Below are 18802 nucleotides of genomic sequence, written 5' to 3'. Positions count from 1 at the left end.
AATTTCATTCTTTTACATGTAGCTGTCCAGTTTTCCCAACACGACTTACTGAAGAGACTGTCTTTTCTCCTTTGTATAACCTTGCCTCATTTGTCATAGATTAGTTGACCATAGGTGTGTGGGTTTATCTCTGGGCTTTCTATCCTGTTCCATTGATCTATATTTCTCTTTCTGTGCAAGTACCATATTGTCTTGATTACTGTAGCTTTGTAGTATAGTCTGAAGTCAGGGAGCCTGATTCCTCCAGCTCCGTTTTTTTCCATCAAGATTGCTTTGGCTATTCAGGGTCTATTTTGTCTCCATACAAATTTTAAGATTTTTTGTTCTAGTTCTGCGAAATATGCCATTGGTAATTGGATAGGGATTGCATTGAATCTGCAGATTGCTTTGGGTAGTATAGTCATTTTCACAATATTGATTCTTCCAATCCAAGAACATGGTATATCTCTCCATCTGTTTGTGTCATCTTTGATTTCTTTCATCAGTGTCATATATTCTGAGTACAGGTCCTTTACCTCCATAGATAGGTTTATTCCTAAGTATTTTATTCTTTTTGTTGCAATGGTGATTGGGATTATTTCCTTCATTTCTCTTTCTGATCTTTCATTGTTAGTGTATAGGAATGCAAGAGATTTCTGTGCATTAATTTTGTATCCTGCAACTTTACCAAATTCATTGGTTAGCTCTAGTAGTTTTCTGGTGGCATCTTTAGGCTTCTCTATGTTTAGTATCACGTCATCTGCAAACAGTGACAGTTTTACTTCTTCTTTTCCAATTTGTATTCCTTTTATTTCTTTTTCTTCTCTGAATGCCATGGCTAGGACTTCCAAAACTATGTTGAATAACAGGGGTGAGAGTGGACATCCTTGTCTTGTTTCTGATCTTAGAGGAAATGTTTTAGGTTTTTCACCATTGAGTTTGATGTTTGCTTTGGGTTTCTCATATATGGCCTTTATTATGTTGAGGTAAGTTCCCTCTATGCCCATTTTCTGGAGAGTTTTTATCATAAATGGGTGTTGAATTTTGTCAAAAGCTTTTTCTGCATCTATTGAGATGATATGGCTTTTATTCTTCAATTTATTAATGTGGTTTATCACATTGATTGATTTGCATATATTGAAGAATCTTTGCAGCCCTGGGATAAATCCCACTTGATCATGGTATATGATCCTTTTAATGTGTTGTTGGATTCTGTTTGGTAGTATTTTGTTGAGGATTTTTGCATCTATATTCATCAGTGATATTGGTCTGTAATTTTTTTTTTGTAGTATCTTTGTCTGGTTTTGGTATCAGGGTGATGGTGGCCTCACAGAATGAGTTTGGGAGTGTTCCTTCCTCTGCAGTTTTTTGGAAGAGTTTGAGAAGGATGGGTGTTAGCTCCTCTCTAAATGTTTGATAGAATTCACCTGTGAAGCCATCTGGTCCTGGACTTTTGTTTGTTGGTACAGTTTTAATCAATTTCAGGGATTGTGATTGGTCTGTTTATATTTTCTATTTCTTCCTGGTTCAGTTTTGGAAGGTTATACCTTTCTAAGAATTGTCCATTTCTTCCAGGTTGTCCATTTTATTGGCATAGAGTTGCTTGTAGTAGTCTCTTAGGATGCTTTGTATTTCTTCCATGTCCATAGTAACTTCTCCTTTTTCATTTCTAATTTTATTGATTTGAGTCCTCTCCCTTCTTTTCTTGATAGTTTGGCTGAAGGTTTATCAATTTCGTTTATCTTCTCAAAGAACCACCTTTTAGTTTTATTGATCTTTGCTATTGTTTTCTTTGTTTCTATTTCATTTATTTCTGCTCTGAGCTTTATGGTTTCTTTCCTTCTGCGAACTTTGGGTTTTGTTTGTTCTTCTTTCTCTAGTTCCTTTAGGTGTAAGGTCAGATTGTTTATTTGAGGTTTTTCTTGTTTCCTGAGGTAGGATTGCATTGCTATAAACTTCCATCGTAGAACGGCTTTTGCTGCATCCCATAGGTTTTGGATTGTCATGTTTTTGTTGCCATTTGTCTCTAGGTATTTTTTGATTTCCCCTTTGATTTCTTCAGTGATCTCTTGGTTATTTAGTAACATACTGTTTAGCCTCCATGTGTTTGTGCTTTTTACGGGTTTTTTCCCTGTAATTTATTTATAATCTCATAGTGTTGTGGTCAGAAAAGATGCTTGATATGATTTCAATTTTCTTAAATTTACTGAGGCTTGATTTGTGACCCAAGACGTAATCTACCCTGGAGAATGTTCTGGGTGCACTTGAGAAGAAAGTGTAATCTGCTGTTTTTGGATGGAATGTCCTATAAATATCAATTAAATCTATCTGGTCTGTTGTGTCATTTAAAGCTTGTGTTTCCTTATTTATTTTCTGTTTGGATGATCTTTCCCTTGGTGTAAGTGGGGTGTTAAAGTCCCCTACTATTATTGTGTTACTGTCGATTTCCCCTTTCATGGTTTTTAGCATTTGCCTTATGTATCGAGGTGCTCATATGTTGGGTGCATAAAAATTTAAAATTATTATATCTTTTTCTTGGATCGATCCCTTGATCATTATGTAGTGTCCTGCCTTGTCTTTTGTAACATTCTTTATACTAAATCTATTTTATCTGATATGAGTATTGCTACCCCAGCTTTCTTTTGATTTCCATTTGCATGGACTATCATTTTCCATCCCCTCACTTTCAGTCTGTATGTGTCCCTAGGCCTGAAGTGGGTCTCTTGTAGACACCCTATATGTGGGTCTTGTTTTTGTATCCATTCAGCAAGTCTGTGTCTTTTGGTTGGAGCATTTAATCCATTCACATGTGATTATCAATTACATTCACATGTAATTATCAATATGTAAGTTCCTATTACCATTTTCTTAATTTTTTGAGGTTTGTTTTTGTAGGTCATTTTCTTCTCTTGTGTTTCCCACTTAGAGAAGTTCCTTTAGCATTTGTTGTAGAACTGTTTTGGTGGTGCTGAATTCTTTTAGCTTTTGCTTGTCTGTAAAGCTTTTGATTTTTCCATCAAATCTGAATGAGATCCTTGCCAGGTAGAGTAATCTTGGTTGTAGGTTCTTCCCTTTATCACTTTAAATATATCATGCCACTCCCTTCTGGCTTGTAGAGTTTCTGCTGAGAAATCAGCTGTTAACCATATGGGAATTCCCTTGAATGTTATTTGTCATTTTTCCCTTGTTGCTTTTAATAATTTTTCTTTGTCTTTAATTTTTTTCAGTTTGATTACTATGTGTCTTGGTGTGTTTCTCCTTGGGTTTATCCTGCCTGGGACTCTCTGCAATTCCTGAACTTGGGTGGCTATTTCCTTTCCCATGTTAGAGAAGTTTTCAACTATAATGTCTTCAAGTATCTTCTTGGGTCCTTTTTCTCTCTCTTCTGCTTCTGGGACCCCTATAACGTGAATGTTGTTGAGTTTAATGTTGCCCCAGAATTCTCTTACACTGTCTTCATTTCTTTTCATTGTTTTTTTCTTTATTCTGTTCTGCAGCAGTGAAATCCACCGTTCTGTCTTCCAGGTCATTTATCAATTCTTCTGCCTTAGTTATTCTGCTATTGATTCCTTCTAGTATATTTCTCATTTCAGTTACTGTATTGTTCATCTCTGTTTGTTTGTTCTTTAGTTCTTCTAGGTCTTTGTTAAACATTTCTTGCGTCTTCTCAATCTTTGCCTCCATTCTTTTTGCAAGGTCCTGGATCATCTTTACTATCATTATTCTGAATTCTTTTTCTGGAAGGTTGCCTATCTCCACTTCATTTAGTTACTTTTCTGGGGTTTTATCATGTTCCTTCATCTGGTACATGGTCCTCTGCCTTTTCATTTTCTCTGTCTTTCTGTGAATGTGGTTTTTGTTCCACAGGCTACAGGACTGTAGTTCTTCTTGCTTCTGCTGTCTGCCCTTTGGTGGATCAGAGGCTATCATTCTTTAAGTACAGATCAATAATTTCCCCTAAATACATTTTCTTGTATTTGCTCACACTGAGGCTCACTTGCCACTTCTCTACCCACATAATTTTGTGAGAGCCTTCTATAATTTATTCCCAAGTCTTGTTACTTTTTAAATATACCTTCTTTCTTTTAATAAGTGTATGGGAATCATTGAATTATAAAGCTGGAAAAGACCACAGCCTCTTTATCAAATTCATCCTTCTCAGTTTTATAGTACAGCTTGGAGGTATTAAAACACTTGTCTAAAGCAAACGCTCTCCACCTTGCTGCCTTTCTTGGCGGTCGCCGCATTCCCCATGACTGAGACAATGAAAGGAAGTGGTTAGGGCGGGCAAGGGGAGCCGGCGCCATCCCCGCTGCTCCACAGGCTGAGGCAGCTCCTGCTTCTGCACCGGTCAGAGTGGTCAGTACTCCTGGAGCTGGTGCCTGTAGCGCGGGCGGTAAGACTGGGCTGATTCTGAGGCCAGGGCTTCGGCAAACTCCTCAGCCTCAGCAGCAGCAGCGGTAGCAGCGGCAGTGACAGTGGCGGCAGCGGTGGCGGGAAGACACCAACAAGTATTTTCATCATACTCTTTAATAACAGTCAAAACCCAGAAATAACCTGAATATATCAATAAATAGGGAAATAACTACATAAATTATGGTACACAATTATGCAGTTTCCAAAAGACATACTTTTGAAAAATGACTTAATTGTGGGGTAACTGCACCCAAAATAATTTTAAATGAAAACAGCAAGAGATAAAATTCTATGTACAGTGAGAATTTAAAATGGTGCAGCTGCTGTGGAAAATAGTATGGTGATTCCTCAAAAATTTAAAAATAGAATTAGCATATAACCCAGCAATTTCACTTCTGGTTATACACCCAAAAGAACAGAAAGCAGGGTCTTGAAGAGACATGTGTATACCCATGTTCAAAGCAGTATTATTCACAATAGCCAAAAGGTGGAAGCAACCCAAGTGTCCATCAACAGAGGAATGCATCATCAAGATGTGATATATCCATACAATGAAATATTATCCAGCCTTAAAGAGGAAGGTTATTCCGACACGTTACAACATGGATGTACCTTGAGGACATAATGCTGAGACAGATAAAACATTCCCAAAAAGACAAATGCTGTCTGATTTCCACACAGATGTGGTACCTGCAGTTGTCAAATTCATAGACAGAAAATAGAATGGTGGTTGCCAGGGGCTGAGGAGAGAGAAGAATGGAGAGTTATTTAATGGGTACAGAATTTCAGTTTTGCAAGATGAAGAGAAGTGTACAGTTAATAATGGTCAAGATTGTAAATTTTATTTGTACCCTACCACAGTTTTTTAAATGGGGGGAGAAAAATAAGCATGAACCCACTTTCGAAAGACATTGATATGTATAAGAGAAAAAAAATTATCACCTCCCTCAACCACCTCCACTACCACAATTTACTACGTAAACTGATGGTACGAGCGCAAAAGCTTAAAAGTTCTCTGAATAATGAAAAATAAAATAGTATCTTCCATAAGATAGTAGAAGTCTAGGAAAGAGGTAGGTGGAAGAAGGCAGGATCTAGTAAGATGGGAGCCCACAAAAGAGAGAGGAGGATTAAAAGGAAAACAAAAACTCCATTGCCAAAGAAAATTTACAATACATTAGAAATGGCTTATAAATACTTCTGTGCAAGTGGATTCTTCTGGGGAAGCTCAGAGACGAGGCTGAGTGGCAGCTGACACCTGGGTTATATAAGAAATGTCTAGGAAAAAAGACTGGAAGGATACCCCCTAATGGTCAGTGATGGTTATTTCTGGATAACAGGACTCCTGGTGATTTTTTTTTCCTTTTCACGTGTATTCATTTATGTATTTTCTAAACTTTCTACAACCAGCATGTGGGGATTTATTTTTCAGTGGTTGTTTTGGAGTGCAGTAAAAAAAAACAGGGGAGGGGTGATGGGCATGAAAGAAAGGTAAACAAGAGACACTGCCTTGTGAAAGACAAATCTACAGGATTTAGGGGCAGGGCCACTGAGGAACTTTATCCTTTTGCAGTTCATTCATTTGCTGATTCGCTGATCTAACACACATTTATCGATATTCAAAGGAAACTAAAATGAAGAAGACCCAGTCCTTGCTCTCAAGTAGCCGTGAGTCTAACAGACTCATAGTCAGCTCACCATAAAGCCATGTGAGAAGCACTGCAAGAATGCTTCGTACCAAGCACACACCATAAGAAGAACTAGAAATCTTGTCAAAGTACCAACTAGAATCTAGGATGGAAAAATACTTTGAATTAGTATAAACCAGTAGATGCAAGATATTGTCGTAACTATCTGTATTATTCCACTGAGGAACAAAACCCCCATAAAACCACGGAAAATATATCAAGGAAGATGTCCCTCTGAGCGGCTTGTTCAAACAGTACACGTTTGGGCAGCAAACATTTTGATAAGCATTTTTGAATTAAATCTTTCAAAAGTAATGTGCTTTATTTGCATCCTGAAACAGCATATGCAGAACAAAATCTAATGCTTTCCTGATGACTCAGTGCCATCATCCAAAGAATCAAGTATTCTGTTGCCTGTGACACAGCTCTCACATGCTCTCAAGAGCTATTGGTTTCTCTAGGGTTATTTCCTCCAGACTGGGTCCAGATTTCTAGGTTTTTCTCATTCTTGTATGTGTTTTTGGCAGCTTTTTATAAATTTTATCTTAAATACATTGAATTTTAGAGCTGGAAGGGAACTCAGAGATTAACCAGTTCAACGCACTCATCTCAGAGGAGGAAGCTGTTTCCTCCTTCACTCTGAAGTTCTGCCTCTAACTTAGTGCCATTTTAATGCTCCTGCCTTGATGAACTCCTCTCCATTTTCTGATTTTCTGCCTCTAATCTGACAACTGGGAAACCAGATAAGCAATCTTGTTAGAACTACACCAAAAATAACAATAATCAAAATGGAAAAAAATATGCTAAGAATACAAAGTATGACTTTTTTTTTTTTTTTTTGTGGTACGTGGGCCCCTCACTGTTGTGGCCTCTCCTGTTGTGGAGCACAGGCTCCAGACACGCAGGCTCAGCGGCCATGGCTCACGGGCCCAGCCACTCCGCGGCATGTGGGATCTTCCCGGACCGGGGCACGAACCCGTGTCCCCTGTATTGGCAGGCGGAATCTCAACCACTGCGCCACCAGGGAAGCCCCAAAGTATGACTTTTAACGTTGTTCTCTTGGGCCATACGTTGTGGGAACATGGAAGCCGCTTTTCCAAACTTCAGGTTTTGCAATTCTGTTTGCAATAAGAAACTGAAGGTTTCCAGGACTGTCACATGAAGAACGCTCATCCTCTGAAAAGGAGGACTTCTTCCCCTTATGAACTGTGTGATCTTGAGTAATCACACATGTAATCATGTGATTCTGAGCCTCAGTTTGCTCACGTGTATAAAGGGAACAAAGTCTACCAGGATAATAATTAGTGGATTACATGAAGTCATGTGCTTTAACGAGTGCTCAAAAAACGGGAGTTGCTGCTGCTGCTTCTCTCTGCTTTTCCTCAAGCAACACAAGAAGGCATGTTTGCAGATGCTCCACAGTATCTTCATTTTACTTATCTCCTTCAGGACTGGATGCAATCCTGCTCAAAGCAAAATGGGTTCTCCCTAGGGCTTCTCAATGTAGACACCATTAGAATCATCTGGGCGCTTTTAAAACGCTTGCTGCCTAAGCCCTGCCTGCAGATATTCTGATTTGACTGGCCTGGATTGGGACCCAGGTGCAGACACTTTTTAAAAGCTCTCCAGATGATTTTCATAGGAGCCCAGGTTGTGAGTTAATACTCTAGAGAAAGACCTCGAGCCGTGCTGAGCCTCCATGCCTGTCTGCGTTGGATCAGGACCCCTAAAAGTCCCCTGTCCACCGGCCAGACTCCGGGTTGGTTTCTTCTTGGTGCTTCCACACTGATACTTTGAGACCCTCCCCTGACTCAACTCCTCTTTCCCTCAAATTGCATGACAATGTCTGGTGTAAGTCTGATCTCATACCAGGTATATACACTGGTATGACTGTACCACTTGTTAATATAATACTTCCATTCTAGCTGGCAAACAGCTACTGCCCCACGCTCTCTGAGTGGCCCCCACTATCTCCATCATCCAGCCCTAATACCCACATCCACTGTAATTGGTCAGTGGTCATAGTTAAATATCTTGAATATCATCCCTGGTGTTCATGACCTAGGACTTTGTCCCAGAGCAATGAAATTTAGAGTCATGATTTGTAAAGATTATGAGTGGGACCCTTTGCATAGACAGCCATGCAGTTTACAGCCTAATTTTATTCAGGTCTTTGTTCAAATGTCCAAGTACTGGAGAAAATGTGTCCCAGACCCACTCACTCTAAAAAGGCACTTCTCTACTCACCTCACCATGTTTTAATTTGCTGCAAAGCACAAATTACTCACTATTACACTTTTTAGTTTATGTGTTGTTTGAGTCCCTCCACTAGATCCAAGGTTCTGTGAGAACGAGGATTTGGTCTGGTTTGTTTGCTCTCTATTCCCAAAGTGTTGAACAGAATCCATTCCACAGTAAGTGATAATCAATATTTGCCAACAATAAATGAATAAAATAATTCACATACTACCAAGAAAATATATGGATGAAAGAAAATATCTGCAAATCATATATCTGATAAAGGACTTGTGTCCAGAATATATAAAGAACTCCTACAATTCAATAATAAAACCACAAACAGGGCTTCCCTAGTGGCACAGTGGTTGAGAGTCCACCTGCTGATGCAGGGGACGCGGGTTCGTGCCCCGGTCCAGGAGGATCTCACATGCCGCAGAGCGGCTGGGCCCGTGAGCCATGGCTGCTGAGCCTGCGCGTCTGGAGCCTGTGCTTTGCAACGGGAGAAGCCACAGCAGTCACAGGCCCACGTACCAAAAAAAACAAAAACAAAAAAAAACCCACAAACAATTCAACTAAAAAGGGGGGTGAAGTTTTGAATAGACATCTCACCAAAGAAAATACATGATTGGCTAATAAATTGCTCAAAATCAGGAATGGATAGGAAAATGCAAATTTAATGACAACTAAATTCCACTATACACCCACTAAAGTGGCTATAAGCAAAAAAGACGTGTGAACATAAAGAAACTGGACTCCCATACATCGCTTTTGGGAATGTACAACCAATTTGGAAAATAGTTCGATAGTTTCTTAGAAAGTTAAACATATTCTTACTAGTAATTCCACTCATAGTTATCTGCCCAAGAAAAATAAAAACAATATCCACACGAGGACTTAGAACTGTTCATAACAGCCAAAAAAGTAGAAACATTTCAGATGTCCTTCAGTTGTTGAGTAGATAAACAAAACACGGTATATCCATTCAACAGAATACTATTCTGCAAATATGTGTGTGTGTGTGTGTGTGTGTGTGTGTGTATAAAAGGAATGATCTACTGATACATACTACAGTATGGATGAACCTCAAAAATATTATGCCAACTGAAAGAAGCAAGACACAAAAGACCACATATTGTATGATTCTATTTACATGAAATTTCAAAAAAAATGGCAAATCTATGGATACTGAAAGCAGAAGACTGGTTGCCTAGGAATGGGAAATGGGAAATAAGGGCACAGGGAATTGGGGGATGTACTGAAAATTTTCCAGAACTGGATCGAGGTGATATATACACAACTCCATAAATTCACTCAAAATCACTGATCTGTGTACTTTACACGTAAATTTTATGGTATGTAAATTATCCTCACTAAAGCTGTTAAACAACAATGAAAAGATGAAATAAAAACCACTATGGAAATACGTGTTCATTGCACTCCCTCCCAGAAAATCTCTCCTACTTCCTTTTCACAAATACTGCTTCTTTATCCACTATGGCAAGCAGACATGTCTAGGGCTGGGAACCAAGTCAAGAGGGATCTGCTGGGCTTGGGACATTGTCTTTGAACAGCATACCCCATTCCGCCATAACTTCTCCCAAACAGCCAATGACTTGTGGGTAATTTGGAGTCACAACCCCAAATTGCCCCATGAAGGCTTAACCTGATATATGGTTTCTACTTCTGTGGCGTACCTGCTTCGAACTGTCCTCGTAGTTCCCAAGCTCACTTTTGTCCTGGACACTAGCTTTAGTTCAGCCTTATTCTTCACTGTATAAACCTGAAACAAAACCCCTCAGTTCCATCCTAGATCCTGCTCAAAGAACCTCACTTATACTGGCACCAGCTAGCTTCCCACTAGTTCTGGGGAGGAATAGAGTGCAGGCAGTATCTCACAACCTAAAAGGTATATCCCAGGGATTCCTATCCTCCTTCAAAAATGAGGACCCCTTTTAAATGTCAAAACATTTTTCAAGTCCACACTTAGTAGTAATTGTACTTTTAGTATCGGTTGTCTGAAAAAATACAGAATGACGAAAAGCTATGATAGCTTAAATGCTCTTAAGTAAATTTGCATTTTATTAATCATAACTACATCTATATTTATTAGGAAGGAAAATCTCCTATTTTGAAAAAGGGGGAAACATTTACTCCAGCTGCTTCTGTGTTCTAAGAAAGTGAAGAATTCACCTCTGGGGGAAAAAGTCATTCTAGGTCGTGAAAGGGAAGGTTCTAGGCTAATCTGATGAGAGAGAAAGGGGCTGAAAGGAAACAAATTGTTCCACATAATAAAATAATACAGATCTTTTAAGTTGCTCCCAGGCAGATTAAGAGAGTAACGGCTTGGGCTTCCCTGGTGGTGCAGTGGTTGAGAGTCCGCCTGCCGATGCAGGGGACGCGGGTTTGTGCTCCGGTCCGGGAGGACCCCACATGCCGCGGAGCAGCTGGGCCCGTGAGCCATGGCCGCTGAGCCTGCGCGTCCGGAGCCTGTGCTCCGCAATGGGAGAGGCCACAACAGTGAGAGGCCCGCGTACCGCAAAAAAAAAAAAAAAAAAAAAAAAAAAGAGAGTACCGGCTTTTAGGTTTTGTTTTTGTTATTGGAGGGTGTGGGCAAAGAGGGAAGGAAGGACCCCAACACATTGAAAGAGATGTTGCGGGGTAAAGAGTTGATGAGAAGAGGAACTGAACATGAATTCAGACCATTATTATTTGGAGCAAGGACTTGGAGGCTCTTAGAACGACCCAACCCACAAAAGGGGAATATCCACTATAGGAAATGTGGTTTCTGATCACACATTGAAAGAGATGTTGCGGGGGAAAGAGTTGATGAGAAGAGGAACTGAACATGAATTCAGACCATTATTATTTGGAGCAAGGACTTGGAGGCTCTTAGAACGACCCAACCCACAAAAGGGGAATATCCACTATAGGAAATGTGGTTTCTGATCATTTTCTTGAGTTATTTCTTTAGAATCATAAGAACTACAAGTGACTTTTACAGATACCGGGAGAGGATCCCAAGCATCTGAACTAGTACACACAAGGATTAAAACATCAACACAGACCCCACAGTCCTGCCAAGTCTGTTGTTTCAAAGGAGAGCTGTAACACCCTAATACTACAGTAAAAGCAACAATCTCCACAACTTACAAGAAAAGCACTCTTGCATATACATTTTTATTTTTACCACCAAAATACCCTAAGAGAAAGGTATTACCAACCCAACTTCACAACGGGGAGAGTGAAATGATACCTTACAGTTACTAAGGAAGTCACAGAATGAGAACAAAAAGCAGGGCCTTTCCATTCTGAAAGCAGTGCTCTTTCTATATCAACACAGGTATGGAAAAGGAACAAGAAAAAAAAGGGCGTCAATAAAATTTTAATTAATTTATCAGATTTCAATAGCCAACAGAGAACACCTGAGAGGTCAAAGAATGAAGCCCTGCTCTAGACAGATTAGGTGCTACTGCTAACTTTAAACCATCTCCCACTAAACAATAAGAATATTCATTCATTCAATAATTCAACAGACTTTTATTTATTGACTATTTATCTTGTGCTAGTGCATTGACAAAAGCCAAGTTTCAGTAATTACAACTTGAATACAGTTCAATAATTGGTATCAATAAACAGTGTAATGATATTCTTCCCTTGATGGTAAGAACCTGATTCACTGCCATATTGGTTTGTGGATGTTATTAAGCTGATGAAAATCCTGCCTTTCCTAAAGAACAAAAAGCATTTACCCTGAAAGACATTAATTACAATCGCACACAAACCACCCGCCTACACTGCTTTTCAATTTGTAACCAGATAAACACAGAAGACTATTCATGAATTTTTTTATTCTAGAGCACCCAAGGTAAGGCAAAAGTCATAGCTGAGAAGTTGCCCAAGTGCAGTTGAGCAATGACATGGCCCAAAGTCATCACAGGAAGATGTGACCCAGAAAAGTTGCTCTACAAAAAAGGGAAATAAATGAACAACTTCCTCAACTTATGTTGTGCCAGTCACTGTCTTCTGTCACTGGAGTCACTGGACAAGTCAGTCCAGTGTGCCTTCCAAGTTCTGGTTCTGCCACTTAGTTGTTTCAACAGGTACTTACTTTCTCTGTGCTTCAGTTTTCTCTTTATAGAATGTAAAGGTTGACCTACATAATCTCTAGAATTCTCTATCAATCAGGGTCTCAGCAAGAAATAGACTCAAATTAGGATAATTCAAGGTGACTATTTACAGAGGTATGGGCAGGAGATAGGGAAACTACAAAGGACAGGGCAGCCACAGAAGAATAATCACCATCCCAGGTCCAAAGGCAGGAGGGAAGGAGGCAGTTACAGGACCCAAAAGGAAGGAGTCATGTAGCAAGGGCCACCTTGAGAGGAGCAGTGACTTCCCATCAAGGGGCACAGTCAGTGCAAGGTGATCACCTTGCAGGAAGGGCTGGATCTCCCTTTGATATCCTTCCCCGGACTTGCCATTGGCTGAACTCAACAAGAAGTCAAAGAACATATCAGTTTCCCAGGGAAGAGAACAGAGTGGAGAAGGGTAGAGAGTAAGACCTGGAGATGGGAACTAGCACAGGTCCCTTCCAGTTTTAACACTCACTGATTCTGTTTGTCTGTTAATTTGACCACTGACATGCCAAACCTGGAACTTCTGGGCAGTTAGGAATGGGTATGGAGCAACATACACACCAAGGTCAGTCCCTATGCTATCACTGTACAGAATATTTCAAGGTGCTGATATCATGCTCCTAGATGAACCTCCAAGGTCTAGATATGTTATCTGATTTTTATCTTTAAAAGAGGATACATGACCTAAAAGGAATAGACCATATTTTCTATCCACTTCTCGGTGAAGCATAAGAGTTAAGACGCCAGCGCTGAAATCAGATACACCCAAGTTTGATTCCAGGTTCTGACTCTGGGTAACCTGATTAAACTCTCTAAGCCTCTCCTCGTTTGTAAAATGGTGATAATAGAACCTAGTGCATGGGGCTGTTGGGAAGATTCGAAGAGACGGTCAGCATGTAGCCCAGAGTCTGACTGATACAAGGCAACATTTAATCCTCCACTGGGCATTTATCCAACAAAAATTTCTTGGGGAGTTGTTAATGACTATTACCTGAGTTACCTTCCTCTTCCTTCATTCTGACTCTGAAGGACTCCTTCATATGACTGACTTTCTAGGGTTCCCAAAATGCCAACAATCAATCATAGATTTTTACCGAAGCTACACATTAAACGGATTTGTTTGAAGTTATCACCTTAGACAAGATGAAATTAATAGCTTTCAGTGTAAAAACTGTTCATTTTGAAAATATAAATCTTCCACATTGAAAATAAAATCAAAGAAAATATAAATCAATCATCATGTAATGCCATTTGAAAACTATAATTTAGAAAAAGGAAACTTGGATTCCATCAAAAGGATTTATTCCAGCAGCATCTTTTATGACTATATAATCCTATTTTTAAAAAACTTGGGGGACTTTATTATCTATAGATACACAAAGATAGGATAAGGATGGGAAAAAGACCACCATAACTATAAACGAGAATGTGAAAGTACAAAATGTCACGAGTATAGCAAACATCAGGTTTTGGATTCCTAGCTGGGGAGTGGGGAAGAAATAAGTGAAGAGACTGTTGGTGACACAGAAGCCAAGACCCAAAGACATCACAACTGAGCTGCACATTCTCATCTGGCCCGTCCACATTTCCAGAGTGCGTTCTTGGTCCAGGCGCTGGGATAGGCCTTAGGTGAGCAAATCCTATTAGCCCTCCGGACACCACTGCTGCTTTTGGAGTATCCAAGGTCTGCTGGGAAGGTAGACTTATAAACAGTCATCCAGAGAACATTATGGACATTGTGCTATAACACAAACAAATCAACATGGGAACATAAATTCAGGGGAAAGGAGGGTCAAAATACTAAAGGCTTGCTGTCGGTTAGCCTTTGCTGTGTAAAAACTAATCGAAAACCATGTGGTTAAACACCAGCCATTTATTCAGCTCCCTATTGGCAGGTTAGGGGGGCCGTTCTGGGCCAGGCAACGTCAGTCCATCTCGGGTGGGTTTTCTTATGTCTGTGGTCAGGTGGTAGACCTGCTGGTGCCTGAGTAGTTTAGGATGGCTTCATTCACCTGCGTGGTAACTGGCAGCCAGGGAAGTCGGAGGACTAAGCCCTGGGTCTCTCGTTGTCCAGCCTGGGCTTCCTCACATGATAGCAGTCACAGGGTTCCCAAAACCAGCAAAAGAAGGCAAATTCCAAGTCTCTGCCTACATCATGTTTGCTAAAGTCCCATCAGCCAAAGCAAGTTAGACGGCCACGCCAAGAGTCAACATGGGAAGGGTTGTAAAGTCACACTTGAAAGGCACAACAGACATGGGAAGAGCTGGGAGCCATTTCTATAATGTATCACAAGGCTACACACAAATGATATCTGAGGGGAATGTAACAGTCTCCTAGGAATTTACCAGGGTAGGAGCTATTCCCTGGAAGAAGAATCAAGACAGGAACCAGCACGTAAATGGAAAAATGCCTCAGACTCACCAAAGATGGAGCAATGAGAGGTTCTGGAGGCAAGGTTAGATTCAAAACGTGATTTCTTTTTGTACAAGTATATCTGAAATATCTGTGGCTGTAGTGCATCCCATCATACTGTCTCCAGTGTCTAATCTTGCCCCTGGGGCTTGGAAGCTAACCCAATAAGGCTGCTGGGGACGCTCATATAATACGCTCTGCAGGTAAAAACTCTATTATACTGACCCTCCTTACAGGGAGACCTTGGTGACAGGACATCCTGGAAATGAAATCCACAGCATCTTCATAAGCCATGAGAAGCAGAACTGTGCCTTCAAAGATATAGAAAAAAGGCTCTGGCAGCTATGATGAGGTACCCACTCAAGGGAGTAAGGAAACAAGACCCGCCGAAGCAGAACTGTGTCATAAATGGTGTGGCTTCTATGTCCCTCTTTCATTTTCCCTTCCTGTTTCATACTCAAGACACAATTAAATAGTCAATTGTTGCCAGTTTCATTCATTCATTCGTTCGTTCGTTCACTTCTCCAGCCAATATTTATTGAGACTTTCCACATACCAACAGAAGCTGGAAGCAAACAGAGATGAATAAGATGTCTCTGTCCCCACGAACCTCAGCACTTGATGTGTGGGGGACAGAGAAATATAATCAACTACATTTCAGCCTGATGGTGATAGAGAAGGAAGCTCAGAGTGGTCAGGGAGAGCCTGGGAGGAGCACCTAAGCCAGACCAAGGTGTCAGGGACAGCCTCCTGGAGACCATGACACTTTCGCTGCGTCATGAAGAATGCTTGGGAAATAGGCAGAAAAGAGGAGGGCATTCTAGGCAGAGGAAACAGAATGTACTGGGACATGGAAGCAAAGGAGGACATGGTATATGCAGGAAAACAGAAGCAGCCCCTATACTTCCTGTGACACATACGAAGTACACAGAGGAAAGGGCAAGCGCAGGAGACAGCTAGGATGTTATCTGAGGAGTGACGGTGCACCACAAACCCTCCCCTCCCCATTCTCTACAACATTATACAAGGTACCAGTCATTTATCCTTCCCGACTGACCCACTGAGCGCACCTCAGCATGAATGAACTCAAGTCCCTGACGTGCCTCAAGCAGCATCTGAAGGAAATCATGGAACTGACCTTGGCCCCTATTTCTGGCATCACTGGACAGGTAGGGTGGTTTGCAGGCGGGCTGGCATTCCCTGAAGCCTCATCAAGACCCCATGTAGACTTTTCCTACGGGAATCCTGGTCTAAACAGCCCCGATCCCTGATCTTTCCACACCAAGCTCCCCTACTCTACTCCCAAATTTACCAGACTCATTTATTCATTCAGGGATATTTTTGCATTCCCACTAGTGTACATGAGCCTGAGGAAGAAGAATCAGACACTGTCTTGAGCCTAAAGTGTTTCTACTCTAGTAGGATATTCCTTAATCCATTGATCCATTCATTCAACAAATATGATTCAGCGCCTACTGTGTGCCACGAACTCTGCAAATGCTAGGAAAATCGAAGTCAAAGTTCTTGCCCATTCTAATGGAATTTAAGACAGGCACATAAACAATTATCTCGAAGGTACAACGCAGCAGATACAGGGTTGGAATGCAGGTTTCCCGACTCCCAGGTGAGTAGCTAAACTTCTTGAAAGAGCTGTTTCTAGTCAATGTCTCTCCTTCCTTCCTCCCAATCTCTCCTCACCTCTCTCCACCAGGGCTTCCATTCCACTGTTTCACTGAAACCTCTCTTCTCAAGATCACCAGTGACTTCAAGGTCACCCAATTCACTGGCCATTTTTCTAGCTTTATCTTACAACAGCGTTTGACACAGGTGATATTCTATCCTTGTCAAAACATTTCCCTTAATTTCCATGATAGCACTCTCCAGGTGTTCCTACTTCACTGCCCATCCCTTTTTAAACTTTGCTGGCTCTTCCTCTTCTCTTGACCTCTAAACATTTTATCTTGCTAAGGACGGGTAGCTGGACCCCACCCTATGGCTTTAAATATCATTTCCAATGAAGCCCAAATTTGTATCTCCAGTCCTGACTTCTCTCTGGAACCCGAGACTCTTATATCCAAATGTCTAATGATATCAAACTTAGCATTCAAAATAGAACTCTTGGAAATGCAAATCAAAACAACAATGAGGGATCACCTCACACCAGTCAGAATGGCCATCATTTTTTTTTTTAAAGACACATTTATTCAGCACCATGATCAGACTATTACATTTAACGATCAACAGCATGGGCGCAAAAAAAAAAAAAAAAAAAAAACTACATTAAGACCCTTTGTTGGAATGCTTTACACTTTCCACAGAACAGAAACTAAAATAACCTGTTATACAATTAGTCACAAATACAGTCCTCGAGTTTTTTTGCCCATACACTAGTATTGTCTAAAACATGTCTTCTTTGTAGCAGCTAGGCCCTGCCACCACTGTGCTTGACTGAGTTCACAAACCTGTAGCTTCCCTGTCACTTCTCTGGCTCTCCTCTCCTGCTAAGCTTTGTTTCCTGGCGGTAATCAAAACCTCCTGCCACTGTCATAGCTCCTGCTGCTGCTGGAACAGCCATAGCCACCTTGGTTTCATGGTTTGGCAAAGTACTGACCTCCACCACCATAGGGGCCAGCACTTCTGCCTCCAAAGTTTCCTCCTTTTATGGGTTCAAAATTTGAAGATTGATTGTTGTAAATGCCAAAATCATTGTAGCCTCCACCACCTCCAAAATTGCTCCCATCATTACCAAATCCATTATAGCCATCCCCACTGCCACCACAGCCACCACCACCGTGGCTGCCACCAAAGCCAGCTCGACCACTGAAGTTTCCTCCATGACCAAAGCTGTCATTCCCACAAAAACCCCCTCCACGACCACCACCAAAGCTTCCAGAACCACTTCGACCTCTTTGGCTGGATGAGGCACTAGCCATCTCTTGCTGAGATGGGGCTTTCCTTTGTTCACAGTTGTGGCCATTCACAGTGTGGTATTTCTGACTGACAATCCTGTCTATGGAGTCATGGTCATCAAAGGTTACGAAAGCAAAGCCTCTCTTTTTGCCACTGCCTTGGTCAGTCATGATTTCAATCACTTCCATACTGTTCAAAATAATCTCTTAGGTGATGTTCTTCAGTGTCTTTTTTAATGCCACCAACAAAAATCTTTTTCACAGTTAAGTGGGCACCAGGTCTTTGAGAATCTTCTCTTGAGATGGCCCTCTTTGGTTCCCCAACTCTTCCATCCACCTCGTGTGGCCTTGAGTAGCATACATGACAACCCGGAAGCCTCTGGAGTGCCTGGTGCTTGGATCCCTCATTACCACACAGTCTGTGCACACTCCCGACTGCTCACAATGGCTCCTCAGGCTCTCATCACTTGTTTCAAAGCTCAAACCTCCGACGAAGAGCTTCCGCAGCTGTTCGGGCTCTTTGGGAGACTCTGACTTAGACATGATGGCAGTGGAGCTGGGGGGAGACATCAATGATGCTTACTCGGTGGCGTCCACAGGCAGAAAGCAGAATGGCCATCATTAAAAAGTCTACAAATAACAAATACTGGAGAGGGTGTGGAGAAAAGGGAACCCTCTTACACTGTTGGTAGGAATGTAAATTGGTGCAGCCATTATGGAGAATAGTATGGAAGTTCCTCAAAAAAAAAACTAAAAATAGAGTTGCCACATGATCCAGCAATCCCACTCCTGGGCATATATCCAGACAAAATTATAATTCAAAAAGATATGTGCACCCCTATATTCACAGCAGCGCTATTCACAATAGCCAAGACATGGAAGCAACCTAAATGTCTATCAACAGATGAATGGATAAAGATGTGGTACATATATACAATGGAATGTAGCAGTCAGCCATAAAAAAGAATGAAATAATGCCATATGCAGCAACATGGATGGACCTAGAGATTAGCACACTAAGTG

At 41.1% G+C, this 18802-nt stretch overlaps 1 protein-coding gene and 1 pseudogene across 3 annotated transcripts in view; both read right to left on the bottom strand.

Moving 5' to 3' along the window:
- Positions 1-18802, bottom strand: part of HTR7 (5-hydroxytryptamine receptor 7) — a 93423-nt gene that overhangs the window by 53497 nt on the left and 21124 nt on the right. The window lies entirely within an intron of this gene.
- Positions 17396-18322, bottom strand: LOC115857771 (heterogeneous nuclear ribonucleoprotein A1-like; annotated as a pseudogene).

This window comes from Globicephala melas, chromosome 16 (assembly GCF_963455315.2).
Source record: "Globicephala melas chromosome 16, mGloMel1.2, whole genome shotgun sequence".
NCBI lineage: Eukaryota > Metazoa > Chordata > Mammalia > Artiodactyla > Delphinidae > Globicephala > Globicephala melas.
The sequence above is the reverse complement of the archived record's forward strand: the minus strand, read 5'-3'. Positions and strand labels throughout refer to the sequence as shown.